This window comes from Calliphora vicina, chromosome 1, assembly GCF_958450345.1.
Source record: "Calliphora vicina chromosome 1, idCalVici1.1, whole genome shotgun sequence".
Taxonomy (NCBI): Eukaryota; Metazoa; Arthropoda; class Insecta; order Diptera; family Calliphoridae; genus Calliphora; species Calliphora vicina.
The window spans coordinates 122,551,210-122,567,940 of NC_088780.1; the positions used below are offsets into that span (position 1 = coordinate 122,551,210).

At 22.9% G+C, this 16,731-nt stretch overlaps 1 protein-coding gene across 1 annotated transcript in view; it reads left to right on the forward strand.

Annotated features, from left to right (window-relative positions):
- The first annotated feature begins 626 nt into the window (after positions 1 to 626).
- tnc (tenectin) overlaps positions 627 to 16,731 on the forward strand; it is a 134,410-nt gene continuing 118,305 nt past the window's right edge. Inside the window, exon 1 of the mRNA XM_065502500.1 lies at positions 627 to 931. The gene's annotated coding sequence lies outside the window, so the exon portion shown is untranslated. The remainder of the gene's footprint in view (positions 932 to 16,731) is intronic.

Sequence of the window (16,731 nt, forward strand, 5' to 3'; positions counted from 1 at the left end):
GTTGTTGTTTTAACTTTGTTGTCTGTCTCTTCGCATTTGTTTCTGTGTGTGTGTGTTTGTCCGTATCTGTGATGTTGGTAACATTTGGATGTTATTTTTTGTTTGTATTGTTTTTGCTTTTATTATTATTTGGCGGCTGCTGTTGCTAGTGGTGTGTTGTTGTATAAAACGCTGTCGTCGTCGTCGCTGGCTGATACTTTTCTCTATGTAAAAAAATCGCCGCTTAACGGAGGCTATATAAATAAGCGTAGAGAAGTTATGACTCCGAGTCTCTTTGAATTTAATGAAGCGGTTGTATCTTGGTGCCAAAATCTATTACACACAGATATTTTTTGAGCCCACTTCTATTTAAACTAAAATTGTTTAACCAATTTATCCGTTAATAATTCCCAAACTAAAATTTCATTTGAAAAAAAAAATAGAAAAAAATTCTAAAACAAATTGCATGCTGCGTTATAAAAATCTAATAAATTTTGTGAATTTATTTAAGAAAAAAAATTTACAAACCAGTTAATTGATTTGATTAAATGAAAATAAATGAAAAATCAATTAAATATTTAATAAACAACAAAATAATCAATTAAAACAAAAAACAAGTGTTTTAAATAAAATATTAAGACAAAACAGAAAAGTGTGCTAACGAACCCTAAAAACCCAGGATACTAATTTATTGAACAACTAACCGGTCGGTCTTACGACCCAAAGGATTAATTCTAATTAGAAATTTAAAAATAAAACGAATTCTTTTTATTATAAGTTTAAGCAACCAAACGAAATTGTGTTAAAGAAAATTTCATTAAAGAAATTCTGAAAAACAAAAAACTTGTGCCAAAAGAAAATTTCAGTGTGTGCGAAAAATTTAATTTGGGAACAATTGCCAGTATAAAAGGAAAAATAATTGGATTTTTTAACAATTTGTCAAGTGTAAAAGGTGAGTGCTAAAAATTTCAAATAAAAAGAATAAAGTGCAATGGAAATAATTTAAAAAATGTATGTAACTTAAAAAATGTCTGGAAAAAAATGTAATTTTTTTCTGAAACGAACAGGACCTCTATTTACTAAATGAGATTTTCAAATAAATTACAAGTTTTGGAAAAAATTAAAGATTTTTCCATAAATTTTAAATAAAATGTTTGTGTAAAATTTATAATAAAAGAATTTATTGAAGTAAATGAAAATGAAATATTTTCATAAGTGAAATTTTCAAAGTTTGTTAAAATTTTAATTTTTATAACAAACAGGATATTTAAAATGTTTAAGATAAAGTTAATTGAATGATATCTCAAAATAAAAGTAATGTTTTGGAAACAAGTTACCAAAATATGAAAATTTTAAGTGTAATTTTTAAAGTTTCTAAAAATTAAAAAATTTATAGCATACCTGATATTTGAATTTTTGTATTATAAACTTAATTGCATGATCTTCCAAACTGAAGCCAAATAATTATCTGAATTTTTAAAAGTAGCAAATTTTAATTATTTGTTACCCTATTAAAAATATGAGAATCATAAAATTTTATAAAAAGTTTTGAAAGTTTTATAAAATGGAAATATTTAAAGCCTACTTTTTATTACAATGCTAATTGCATGAACTTTCAAACTAAAGCCAAAAATTAAGCAACAATTTGCTGGAAAAAAATTATTTTCCAAAAATCAAACAAATGTATTTTTAAAAGTATGTAGTCAATTGAAATTATTTGTTGTTTAAAAACTATTGGTATTTTATTTGAAAACTTATTGATTTTATAAAACATAGCAAAAGTTATTATCAAAAAAAGAAACTGTTTTATAAAATTAAATGTTATTTCATTATTATGAACATTTAGAATTTTTTAAATTAAAATTTTAATATTATTAATAAAAATCATATATTTGAAAAACTAAACGTTCAAAAAAAAATTTAAATTCCAAAGAAATTAGATATTTTTAGCACAGAAACTTTTTATTAAAAAAATTTCCAAAAATTAAATTTTTTTACAAAATTTTAAATGTTTTGAAACATGAATGTTTTTATTTTTAATAATATTAAACAAAATAAATTTTAAAAAAAATTCAAAAATTTTCAAATAATTTTTTAAAAATTTCAAAATATAAAAAAAAAATATGTATGTGTTTCAATTTATAAATTATTGCCCAGATTTTTTATATTATATCAAAGTTTTAGAAACAAATTTTAAATAAACATTTTAAAATTTGTGATATTTTATAACTTTCCTAAAATTATACTTATTAAAGCAGACATAACTTTGGGTATTTGAAATCAAAGGAGGTTAAATTATCTATCAAAATAAAAAAAAAGCTATTGGAAATTTGTCAATAAAAATATATATTTTTTTGGAATTTGAACTAAAGGCTACTACAAAATGCTATTGACAATTTGCCAAAAAATATATATTCTTTTTGAATTCTACTTTATTTTGAATTTATTATTTTTTTGAAAATTTAAATATTTTTCGAATTTATTCCTGTTTTGTTTTATTTTATCAAAATTAGTAAATAAACTCTCAAAAACATAATTAAAACTTGAGACTTTTAAACTAAAGCAACAAGTTTTTGAATCCAATTTTATAAGAAATTTATGTGAAATTTTAAAAGTTTCACAAAATTAAAGTTATTTAAGCTAAATTCATTTTAGATAATTCTACTTATAGCTTATTAAAAGAGCTTTTATAACATAACAAAATATGTTTAAAAATTTTAATAAAAAAAAGATTTTATCCGCTAAAATATAGCAACATTTTTGGAAAAAATTTAAGAAAATTTTCTAAAATTTTACTTTTCAAAGTAAAAATTAATATTACCAAATTTGTATTTATAGTAAATTACATAAGCTTTCACATGGTAAAAAGTTTTCAAATACATACATATCTATTTGTTTAAAAAAAAAGTTGATGATAAAATAAAACTATTAAAATTAAATCATTTTTTTTCATATTTTTTTAATTTATTGAAAAAAGTTCACAATGAATTGCATTTTTTGCAATTTATGGTTGTGAAACATAATCATGCTGAAATTTCAGCAACACTTCTGTAATGTGTCAAAGTACATGTCAGTATTGTGAATTATTCAAATAGTTTTTTTTATGTGTCTCAAATTCATTTCAATTAGAATTCATTCTTTTGACAACTCATAGAATGAATTCCTTGAATTATCATTAATTGAAAATCTCTACAAATATTTAAAAAAAAAAACAAAACGAATGAAGAATATGATTAAGTTTTCAAATCTTTTTGTGTAAAGCACTGAAACATTTTTTGAAAACTGAGTAATATTTATACAAAAATGTTAAAGTTATTTTCCAGTCGTGTTTCTGAATTATAATTCAAAGTTTGAGTTAATATTTTTCATACTAAAAAGGTTTATAAAACAATATTTCCATACAAAATTGTCTATAAAAAAAAAAGTTTATAATTTTTATAAAATAAAAATGTCACTATGAATAAGGGGATTAGTTTTCTGGGAATGAAATTCTGATATCTTAAAACTAAATGAAGATTTGTATTAAAAAATTATGATGTTTTTAAATCACTCATTTCTGGGCCTAGATTACACATAGCTGAAATGAAATGCATTTTCGGAATGATTGAAATGATGCTTACAATGACACAAATGTATATCATACAAGAATGTAGTGGGTTGGAAAATACATTCCATTGTGACATTTAGTTTTTGAAAATTTCTGTTAGTAGTAGCTTTTAGGAGGTTTTTTTCAAAAGTACATTTTCGTTAAAAATATTTCCTTTGACAAATGTATAATACAAAAAAAACTTTTCTTAAACTTTCATTTAAAAAGAGCTGAGAATGGGATTGTAGTGAACCCATAAAATACATTCCATTGAGCTATTTAGCTTTTGGCTGTTTCTGTTAATAGTAGCTTTAGGGGGCCTTTTTAAAAGTACTTTTTTGTCAAAAATTAAATATGTTGTTTAACAAATGTTTAATACGAAAGAATTTTCTTTTAAAAAAGTGCTGAGGATGCGATTGTAGCGAGCCCCTAAAATACATTCCATTGAGATATTTAGGTTTTGGCTGTTTCTGTTAATAGAAGCTTTTAGGGGACCTTTTTTAAAAGTACTCTTTTGACAAAAATTAAATATGTTCTTTGACAAATGTATAAAACGAATGAATTTTCTTAAAAGTTATTTTAAAAAAGTGCCTAGGATGGGGTTTTAGCGGTACCTTAGCTTTTAGTGGGACTTTTTTAAAAGTACATTTTTATAAAGAAATTATGTTCTTAAAAAATTACTTTTTTACAAAAATGTACATTATTAAAACTATTTTCAAAGTTAGCAAAGATAATGTAAAAATATTGAAAATGGATTTCAAATGTAAATTTAAAGATTTCGTTAAATTTGTTTACGAATTTCAACTACTACTAATTTGAAAAGCTACTTACTCCAGTTTTCAATTATTGTAATATTTTTTAATACGAGATACGCTGTCCATCATTTATTAAATAAAAATTCTTAAATTTATCAACGCCTTAATTAAATATTTAAACACCAATACATATTGAGTATTGAATTTAAATAATATATATATATTTTTTGCAGCAAAATGTGTTTCCCATTCACACTTGCAAAGTAATAAAATTGATTGAATTGAATTCAGGCAAATAAAACCCTGACATCTCTACTCTGCTAGTACCTATGTACTGCAAAAATAAAATAGTCAAACCCATTTGACAGAAAGTCGCACTCAGACAAACAGCCAACAATAATGTGCCTCAAGTTAAAAAGTCTACAAATTACTACGAAACAAAAAATACAAAAAAAAAGTGTGTGTAGAAAAAAGCCAACCAACCAACCAAACAGACTGACTGAGTGACTGATTAATAAAATATTCATTCATGAAAAAAAGTCAACATTTTTTTTTTTTTTTCAAAGTTGAGGTTTTATTTTCGCAGAATTATAGAGAATACGAGGAAGCGAAATAAAGTTAGGGCGAAGTATGCAGGTGCAATCACTACATGCAGTCAGACTAAAACTCAGTCGCAGTGTAGGGGCAAGAGTTTCACACGTAGCTAAGGAACTTTAAACTGAAACTAAAATTTCTTAAAAATTCTGGAATTTTACTTTAGTGGAATTATTGTAGCAGATTTTAAGAAATTTGAAAACGACATTTCCGCTTTACCACAATGTAAAACTACTGGGGATTGCATATCTTTTCCAGCTGTTACTTAAACAAATTTAGGAAAATAAAGAAAAATCTGCCAGACATGCCAGCGGACATTTTAAAAGGCCAGGGTTCGAAGGTACCACTTATATAGCAGCAGAATACAAATTTATTATTTTTCTATAAATTGTTATTCCCCTTTATTATATAATATAATAATGTATATGAATGAAAATATTTTAAGGGTCTGCTTAGTTTTTATATTGATTTCATTAATATTAATCAAATTTGTATTCATCTTCTTTAGCATTTCATGCAATCAATTCATTTCTTATTTAAACCAACTTGTTTTTGCTCAAACAAATAATAAAAAAAAATAGTTAGAAATTTCTAAAACTTTTTTTTTCCTTTTCTTCAATGGCAAACAAACTGGACGAGATCATTAAATGTTTGGAATTTCACTTTATTGGATATGTAATGAAATTGTTGTATTTCCCCCTATTTATTTTCTATAACCATTTACAAAGATGATTTACATCTCTCAAACATATAGATTTTGTCTAATAAGATGAAGAGGAGGTTGTAAAAAATTAATGAAAATTAAAATGGAAAATCTGGTTTAAAAGAAAAATTCTTTTTTCTGGCTTTAAAACTAGTAGTTAGACTAAAAGTGTTAATTATAATTTATGATTGATGATTTTCTACAGGATGTTGTGTAGATTTAAAAGAAGAAAAAAACCCAAACAAATATTTTGTTTCGTTTTTTTTTTTTTTTTTGAATTTCATTAATTAAATATTGAAAAGAAACGAAATGTTTTGTGTAACGGTGGTGAAACTAAACAATATTTCAATAATTTGCAAATTATCTTTAAAATAATCATTAAATATTGGCTGTAAATATTTCCTTTTGCTGATGATTAGAGTTTAAAAACTTAAAGAAAGTGTGGCCAATAGGAAAATTTTCCAGAAATTTTTATAGATTTTAGAAACTAAAAAATTAGAAAATTTGTTGATTGGCAAAAGAGCTATTTATTGTTTATTTTTTTTTAATTACTAATTAGTAAATATTTAGGTACTTTTTAAAAAAGTACTATTTTGAAAAAAAGTAATTTTTTTGAAAAAAGTAGTTTTTTACAATTTTTAAAATTAATTGTTTTTTATCATCAAAAGAATATTGTGGGAAACAAAATTTTTATTTTTGTAAGTTTTTGTTATTTTAAAACTTGCTTTCTTCCCAGTTATAAATATTATTAGAAAGAATCCACTGAAATTTAAAAATGGCCAGATCATTAGTGCTTTATTTAATTAATACTAGTTTGTAAATAGATGCTTTTTAAAAAGTACTATTAAGTAATAGTAGAATAGTGACAAATGTACTATTTTTTAAAATATCTTTTTTGGAAATTAGTATTTTTTTAAAAAATAATATTTTTAAAATTAGTACTTTTTTCAAATAAATAATTTTTTAAAAATGTAGTAGTTTTCTAAAATTATTTATTTTTTGAAATTAGTATTATTTTAGTACCATTTTTAAAATTTATATTATTTTTTCAAATTACTATTAAGTAAATAGATACTTTTTAAAAAAGTACTATTTTGAAAAAAGTACTATTTTTTAAATGATTTTTTTCAATTAGTTCTAAAATTGTATATCGATAATTTTTCAAAAATTAGTATTTTTTAAAAAACGTTTCTATTTTTAAAAAAGAGCTATTTTAAAAAGTACTCTTTTTTTAAAAAAAAAAATACTCATTTGAAATTTAAGGAATTTTTTAAAGTAAAAAGTATTATTTTTAAAATTAGTACCATTTTGCAAAAAAGTAGTATTTTTTAAAAAAAGGTACTATTTTTAAAATTATTTATTTTATGATATTAGTATTATTTTAGTACCATTTTTAAAATTTGTATTATTTTTTCCAATTACTATTAAGTAAATAGATACTTTTTAAGAAAGTACTATTTTGAAAAAAGTAGTACTTTTTAAAAATGTACTATTTTTTAAATGATTTTTTTTTTCAATTAGTTCTAAAAACATACTTTGTAAATCGATAATTTTTCAAAAATTAGTATTTTTTAAAACTTTTCTATTTTTAAAAAAGAGCTATTTTAAAAAGTACTATTTTTTAAAAAAAAAATACTCATTTGAAATTTAAGGAATTTTTTAAAGTAAAAAGTATTATTTTTAAAATTAGTACCATTTTGCAAAAAAGTAGTATTTTTTTTAAAAAAGGTACTATTTTTAAAATTAATTATTTTTTGATATTAGTACTATTTTGTAAGTACATAAATATCTATATCATATCAAAAAGCTTATATTATACATTTTTTAAAAAAAGTACTTTTTAAATTTATCTTCTAACCAAATCTTCTAATAAAATTACCTGAAAACTTTGCTGAGTTTCACTTAAATTTGCTTGAATGTCAGCAATTTCTCAACAGTTTCTTAAATAACTCAAGAGATAATGAAACTGTTACAGACTAGTTACATGACTGGTTCTTAGGGGATAGAAACTGATGCTAGTTCTAACATTTTATATTGTCACAGTTGGTGAAATTTATAAATAAGTTTTCTTTAGATCTCTTTATACATTTCCCATTGGGTCTAAACATAAAGAAATATAATTTTAAAATCGTTTAATTTTAATTGAGTTTCAGTTACTGAAACCTTGGTCAAGGTTTTGTTTAAAATATGTAACTAAAATTAAAAAATATTCAACATAATTAAAATTATAAATTTAACAAATTGCCTTAACTTACAGACCATTCAACGAAATCCCATTACGCATATAACTAATAGATGATTAAAAGTTTTTTTAAATTGAAAAATAAGTACATTGAAAGCAAACAAACAAACAAATCAATTAATTAATTGCATTAGTAAACCACATTATTAACACCTTAAAGGTTAAAGTACATATTCTTTCAAATAACTTGTAAATACGATTATTAAAAAAAACCAAACAAATTTCTTAAAGGAATTTTTACAATTTACAGCTTCAGAGAAGAATGAATCAGTAAAAGGGGAATTTTTAATGAAAAAAATGTAAAATATTATTTTTACAAAAAAATTATAATGACGACATATTTAAAAGAAACCAGAACAAGTTTATATATAAAACAAAATATTTAAATAATTTACATATTTAAATAAAAATATAATTACGCATAAAACAGTTGTGTATTTTGTCTCTCCATTTGGAATATTAAACAAATGCTATGTTTATAGTTTTAAAAAAGGGGAAATTAGTTTCATTATATGCTACATTTAAATTAATTTCTAGATTTTAATACCAAAAAACTTTTGGTACTTTTTAATAATGTCTTATTAAGAAAAGTACTGTTTCAAAAACGCACTTTAAAATAATAAGTTTGCTGTTAAGCTTAAAGCGCATTGAAAAACTTTGGCAACGAAAAGTACAATTGCTAAAATAGACTGTTTTGAATATGGTACTATTTTAAAAAAATATTTATTCTGTTTTTAATTATTTAATAGTAACAATAAACAATTTTTCAGAAAATTTTATTACGTTCAATTGCAAATAAGGACTTTAAAATAAAAGGTTCAAAATTATTATTCTAAAATACTTTTTTAATAATTGATTAATTGTATAGAAACTACATTCCAAAAAAGAAATTTTTTAAAATTGGTACTTTTTTAAAAAAAAAGTTTTCTATATTTTCATATGTACTATTAAATTTTGAAGAAATGTACTATTCTAAAAAAGTACTATTTTTTTAAATTGATAGTTTTCAGAAAATATGTTATTAATTTAATATTTGAATGATTATGGAAGAATATTTTATTAAGGGAAGAAGTACTATTGCAGAAAAGTACTTATTAAAAAAGTTGATACTTTTTTTAAGAAATAATTTGTTATTTTCAATATCTTAATAAAAACTATTACAATGAATATGTAAAAGGAACTTTTCTTACAAAAAGTACTATTTTTAAAATCAGTACTTTTTCGGAAAAAACATCATATTTTAAATATTTTTATAAAAAATACAATGATAAAAACTTATAAGCAAACTCTTATTGAAAAAAGTACTTTTTTCAAAATTGGTATCTTTACAAGAAAATGTTTACATTTTTCATATCTTTATAATAAGTTACAATGAAAATGTAAAAAGAACTTTTCTTACAAAAAGTACTATTTTTAAAATCAGTACTTTTTTGGAAAATACATCATATTTTTATAAAAAATACAATAATAAAAACTTATAAAAAAACTCTTATTGGAAAAAGTACTTTTTTCAAAATTAGTATCATTTCAGAAAAATTTGTCTATTATTATAAGAAGAAAAGTACTTTTAAAAAGGTACTTCTTCTTAAAAAATTAATTTTCTTTTAAAAAGTTAGTTTAACTTTTATAAGTTAAAGTAATATTTCCAAAAATTTCAGTTTTAAAAATTGGCTCTTTTATAGGATATCATTTTCAAAGTTCAAAATTTTAATAAAATTATCTCAATAATATTTTTTTCATAATAAAAGTAAATTAGACTTTTTTTTTTAAGAAAAGTACTATTTTGGAAAAAAGTACTTTTTGTAAAATTGGTACTTTTTCAGAAATATGTTTCAATTTTAAATATTTGAATAAAACGGATAATAATTAAAATGTATTGCGAAAAAGTAGGATTTATTACAAAAAAGTACTTTTTATGGAAATTTTTTTTTATTTTTAATACTTTAATAAAAAATATAACAATAAAAAAATTATAAGAAACTCATAAAGAAAAAGAACTTTTTCCCAATTTTTTTTTTACTTTGTGCATATTTCAATAATTTGGAGAACAATAAGATTTTATTATTAAATTTTCCTTTATAAAAAGACTTATTTTTAAAATTAGCATCTTTTCAAAAGAAAAAAATGTTCACATTTTTAAGCAAACATAGTTTCTTACCAATATTCTATTAAATCTGTAGAGTTTAAATTCAATTTCTTTTGTTTTTAAATTTATTTAAATTCCCTCCTACTTTACTGCAGAACAATTGGATTTTTGGCAAAAATTCAAAAATTTACTTTCGCTGAATTTCCAATACAAAATAGACAAACTCACATGCACAGACAGCAATAAATATAATAAATTAAATGAAATGAAATGCGTATAAAATAATAGAATAGAATCCTGGAAAAAAAATGTACAAAACGAACATTTATAGTAAATGGATGTGTTAAAAACAAATGTAAGTCTGTTTGTGTAGAAAGATACACACAAACACACTATGTACAACGAAACGAAAGTAGAAGGTCAGACAGTAGTTAAAGGATATTTTTGTTGTTTTCAATGTTTTATGTTAAATACAACAACAAGGGCAGGAGAAAGAGCGAACAAGACATGAATGTTTAAAAGAGGGCCAATATTCTGGGTGTTTTTCTGCTGTTGGATGATGCTGCTGTTGTATTTTGGAGTGTATCCTTTTTATGTTTGTTGTTGTATTTTATAAATATGTCTAGTCAATGTCTGGGTTTGTAGTCAATTTTCCAGCCAGCCATTTAATGCACGAAATAAAGAAAGTTTCTGCTTAAATCATAAGATTCTATTTTTGGAGGGTAAAAGTTTATTTATGTACGTATTTATTCATTTTTTTGCAATATGCGTACTTTTTTGTAGCAGAAAAAAAAACTTTAAGTTTGTTTATCTTGTACATGATAATTCCAGAGCACAGCAGAGCATAAGTTGGTAATTTCTTTAGAATTTTTTTGCTGATTATGTTACTTTTAAAGAAAATTTATTCATATTTTATGCTTGATATCACAAATGAAGGTACATTTATTAAGTAGAAATATTTTTGGTAGTTTATATAAAGCATTTTCATTAAAAAAAAAATATGTAAATATAACAAAGCGGGCTTAATATTCTAAATTATGTTATTTTTAAAGTTCAATGAACTTAAAAAGGTTGAACTGATGGTTTAATGATATCGACTGGAGGACAAATTGAAAAATAGTTTTGGTACAAAAATTCATTAAATCAGTTGAGTTTCAATAAAAGTACTTCTTGCAAAAGTACTTTTGTCAAAATTAATGCAATACTAAATAAATTCACAAATTTGAGAATAAAAAATAATAATTTTTGGTATAAAAATTCTTCAAATCAAATGAGTTTTAAAAAAGTACTTTTATCGCAAAAATTCTATATTTGAACCACTAAATTTTTAAATAAAGAACCCTATTAAAAGATTAATTTGAAAATTTTTTAATTAATGAAAAATGTAATTTTTAGAAAAGTACTTTTTTTAAATTAGTACTTTTTAACTGAAAATGTTTCACATTGTATTAATAAGAAATAAAAAATTTCAAAGCTATTAAGTAAAAATACTTTTTAAAAAAGTACAAAAAATTGTACTTTTTACTTTTAAAATAGTACTTTTAAATACGAAATTGGCGAGTTGTTTAAATATATTGAGAATCATTTATGATGAAAAGTACTGCAAGAACGAACTATTTTTAAAATTAGTAGAAACAGTTAAAGTTGTTATGAAACTTTTAATAGAAAAAGTAACCTAACTATTTTTGATATTTTATTAAAATTTATAAAGAAACTTTTATTGTATTATTGCAAAAAAGTACTTTTATAAATTGGTACTTTTCAGACAAACTTTACAATTTTTATTATTTTAATAAAAATGATAATAATAAAAAACAAGTAAGAGAGCTATATTCGGCTGTGCCGAATCTTATATACCCTTCACCAAATTATACTTAAAAATATTTTTATTTAAACAAAATCAAAATTTTTTTTTTAATGTTTCAAATTTTTAAAAAAAAATTTTTTTTCCAAATTGTTTTTTAATTTTTTTTAAAAAAAAGTTTTTTTAAATTTCTTTAATTAATTTTTTTGGAAAAAGAATTTATGACAAAAAAAAAAATTTTTGATGAAAAAAAAATTCGGGTTAAAAATATTTTTTTCCGATTTTGACCCATTGTATGTCCAACTTAATATGGTCTTATATACGTCGTTGCAAAGGTCTTTGAAATATCTATCATTATATATCCATATTGTCTATATTAATGATTTAGTAATCCAGATATAGGTCAAAAATAGGTCAAAAATCGAGGTTGTCCTAGTTTTTTCCTTATATCTCAGCCATTTGTGGACCGATTTTCTCGATTTTAAATAACGACCGAGCCGGAAGAATTTCGGAGATATTGATGTATGAATCGTGTATTGTGAGTTGGGGGCTTCGGAAAGTTGATTTCAACACACAGACGGACATGGCTATATTGATTCCGCTATCTATAACGATCCAGAATATATATACTTTATGGGGTCGCAAATGAAAAATGTGGAAATTACAAAAGGAATGACAAACTTATATATACCCTTGCCACTCATGGTGAAGGGTATAAAAATGTATTTAAAAACATTTATCAGAAAAAGTAATATTGGTACTTTTTCAGACAAACTTTTAAATTTTTATTATTTTAATAAAAATGATAACAATAAAAATATTTATCAGAAAAAGTACTATTATTGCAAATAAGTACTTCATATTTATATAATTGGAAGAAGAACTATAGAAAAAGTTATTCAAAAAGTACTATTTTCAAGAAAAACTTTTATATTTTTAATATTCATTTGCTTGATATTCCACATAATTTTTGTTTAATTTCAATTTTGATCTTAAATCCTAAAAATTGCCCTTAATTTCACACAATTTACTATTTTGTAAAAAAGAGAATTGTCTAGCTTTATGTTCATCCATTTTGGGGTAGCAGGTGTTTTTAGTATTTTATCGTAACAATTTATTAGCCACAAAACGAAATATTTATTCTTGTTTGTTTTTGAAATTTAAACAAAGTATAAATAATTTTGTGTAACAAAAAAAAGGAAAACCGCAAATATTTTATTATTATAGAGAATATGTGTATAAGACCCAAAAAAACACAATGAAATATGAAGCTTTAAGAAATTTAAGGATACAAATAAGTTTGGAAACAAAGAGCAAGCCTAAATGTAGGCAGCAGTTTTTAGTTTAGAGGGAAATCAACTCAAAAATCAGGTCTTTTTAAGGGAGAGTTTAGGCGATCTCATACTGAATTTTATGTGCTGTTTTTCTATAGCGAACGAGTGCTTTGAGTGGACGTTTTATATGTATTTTGTTTTTGTTACAAAACACATGTTAAATTTCCACTCAATTAGCACTCGTTCGCTATAGAAAAACAGCACATTAGTTTAAAGGAACCTCCTAAAAACCTTTAAAACTAGTTATTCATAATTCAGAATTTTAGAAACTGTATATTAATTTTATTTAATTTCCTTTGAGTAGATTTAAACTATTTATGCAAACCCAAAAAATAAAACATCAAAGAACTAAGCAAAAAACTAATAAACAATAATTCCAGCTAATGCAAAAAAAAAATATAGAAAAACACACACTTACAAACTAAAGAAAAACCAAATACATCAAACAAAAATTTAGCAGGTGCTTGTTATTTTTCGGGACAAATAAAACTAAAACAGAAAATATTACACAAATAGTAAAGACTAACAACAACAGCATCAACATAAAAATGATGACGACTAGATGGGGTATGCAAATCCTTAACTAAACTGTCATTTCCACTGTATTTAAGGAGTCACTCAAACCGTTTTCTACACACATACACATAAATAATAAAATACAAAAGACATAAAAATATATCTAGCCATAACTGCAAAAATATCTTAAGTGCATAACAGCAAACTTTGCGGGAAAAGCTTTTTTGTGATTGTTTGCATGTATTATTAATTCAAAGGACGATGGGCAAAATTGCTAAAATTATTATGAAATTTTAATAAATTTTGTAAACAAATGAACAAATTATGCAGGAGCAATTGAGTTTTGTTGGAGTCCATAGAGTGCGGTAATATTTAAGGTCTTATTTTCTAAATCACGCCGTTTACTGATAGTTTTCTGTCACTATGTATAAGAAACAATTTTAAAATCAACTGTTGGTTAGGATATTTTTGCTGTTAAGGGGAATCAATATGTAAAAATGTGTGCATATCATGGAATTTTAAATGGTAGATAAATAATAGAATGTACCAGATGGACGAAAAAAAAACGTCACCACACAACTACTACTCTACTATAACAATTATATACACACATGTACACAAAGATCTGTATATGCATCCTTCATAAACACTCGCTCACCAAAACACACACACTCACTGCAGATTTACCGTTTTTTTATTTTTTTTTATTTTATTTCTCTCTGTGGTCATTTTACTATTTTCATTTTTGTTTCTCCATTTTTGGTGAGTACTTACAGTTTTTTTACAACTCTGCCAAATACTTACTTATTTTACCGCTATTTCATTTGTTTTTTTATTTATTTTGTTTTTGTCTGGTCTATGGGTGAGAGAGAGCAAGAGATTCATGTATGTGTGAGTGGGTTGTAAGGACTGGCTGGGTGGATTTTTGATGCTGTTTTTGTTTGTGTTTTTCAGTTGCTTTTAAATTTTGTGATTTATATGCACAAACATTTAAAAATTGCTAAAAAGAAGCAACAAAAAATTAAGCTTTTCTACACACAGCCATATAAACATTTGCACGTTTTTTTACAATACCTAAATATTGTATGTAATACATACGTTCAATGTCCTTATTTTTTATTTTTTTTTTTGGTTTATTCTTGATTTTTTTTGGTGGCCATATTAGTTTTGTAGATTTTTATCATTGTATGTTTGTGTGTTTATTCTGTATTGTGTATATTTTAGTGTATATTTTTTTGGCATTTGTCATAATATTGACTTTATTGCATACGACAAATCGAGATTTATAGATAGAAAAACACAGCTTAAAATAGTTTTCCCCCAAAAAAAATTTTCATAGTTTTTTCTATATTAAAAGTTTTATAATATGTATTCTGCAGTATTTTTGAGGTAAACAGAGAGGTAGAAAATAGTGATTTCTAAAAAGTTTTTCTCGGGTTTGGCTCTGAGAAAATACTTGAATTTATTAGAAAAAGTATTGCTTATACAAAAATAATATGGTTTACTTACTAACTGCTTTAAATTCTACCGTAAAACCGCCAGTATTAAATAAGTACTCTGTATACGCATTCCTTTATTTTCCCTTATTTTTCTGACTCTGTGCGATAGCATTTACCAAAAACTTTTTCTTAATCTCAATTTTTATTTAACATGTCATTTAAAGTTTTCAGTTTTCCAGATTTTTTATTTGTGGTTGTTTGGTTTGACTAGTTATAAACTCGTTATTTACAACTGATTTTAAATGCAGTTGAAAAATACAAATAAAACAATATTTCTTCTTTTGACTTGACATATTACTGGCATAAATGGCAGATAAAGAGAGTAGAAAGGCATTAATAAACAGAAGTGTTTTTCCAGAACTTTATAAAATAAATTGTTGGTAGAAAATAATATACAAGTTTGAATTAATCAGATTCCAAAACAATTATTTTTGATGGGATTCGATATACTAACTATACAAAAATCAACGTTTCTAAAGAAATCAAAGATATCGAAAACTTTTCTATGGACAATCAAAGTTATGTAAAACGTTTATATAGAAAATTGAAGATATCGATAACTTTTCTATATAAAATTAAAGCTATCGATAACTTTTTTTATGAAAAAACAAAGTTATCGATCACTTTTCTATAAAAAATCAAAAGTTATTGATTACTTTTCTTTATAAAATCAAAGTTATCGATAACTTTTCTATAAAAAATAAGTTTTTGATAACTTTTCTATAAACAACCAAAGTTATTAATAACTTTTCTATAGAAAATCATAATTATCGATAACTTTTATATAAAAAAACCAAAGTAATCGAAAACTTTTCTATAGTTTTTGAAAACTTTTCTATAAATAATCTATGTTACTGACAATCATAGTTTATTATAACTTTTCCAAGCAAAAGTGAATGTTTTCGATAAGTTTTACAAAAAAAATCAAAGTAATGGATAATCAATAACTTTTCTACAGCAAATCAAAGTTATCGATAAATTTTATATAAAAGATCAAAGTTATCGACAACTTTTCCATAAAAACCCAAAGTTATTGATAACTTTTCTATAAAAATCATAATTATCGATAACTTTTCTATAAAAAACCTAAGTTATCGATAAATTTTCTATAGAAAATCAAAGTTTTTGATAACTTTTCTATATATAATCTATGTTACTGATAATCATAGATTATTATAACTTTTCCAAGCAAAAGTGAAAGTTTTCTATAAGTTTTACAAACAAAATCAAAGTAATGGACAATCAATAACTTTTCTACAAATCGAAGTTATCCATCATTTTCTAATAGAATAATCAATGTTATCTGTAATTTCGATATAGAAAATAAAAGTCATCATAAAATTTTCTGTAGAAAAACAATGTTATCCTTTAATTTTCTATAGAAAATCAAAGTTATCATAAAATGATCTATGTTATTAACAAATTTGCAATAGAAACTGAAAGTTATGGTTAAATTTTCTCTAGTAATTTTTTTGTTTAAAAATGTTCCCTAATTTTGGGCAACAAATTTGTCAGCAATTTTTTTTTTCAAATTCACCACAATTTCTTTTAAATTTCTCCAATTTCATTAATTTTTTTTTTTGCCTTTTTTATTAAATTAATTTGTTTAGAAAATTTTGTTGGCTTTTTTATT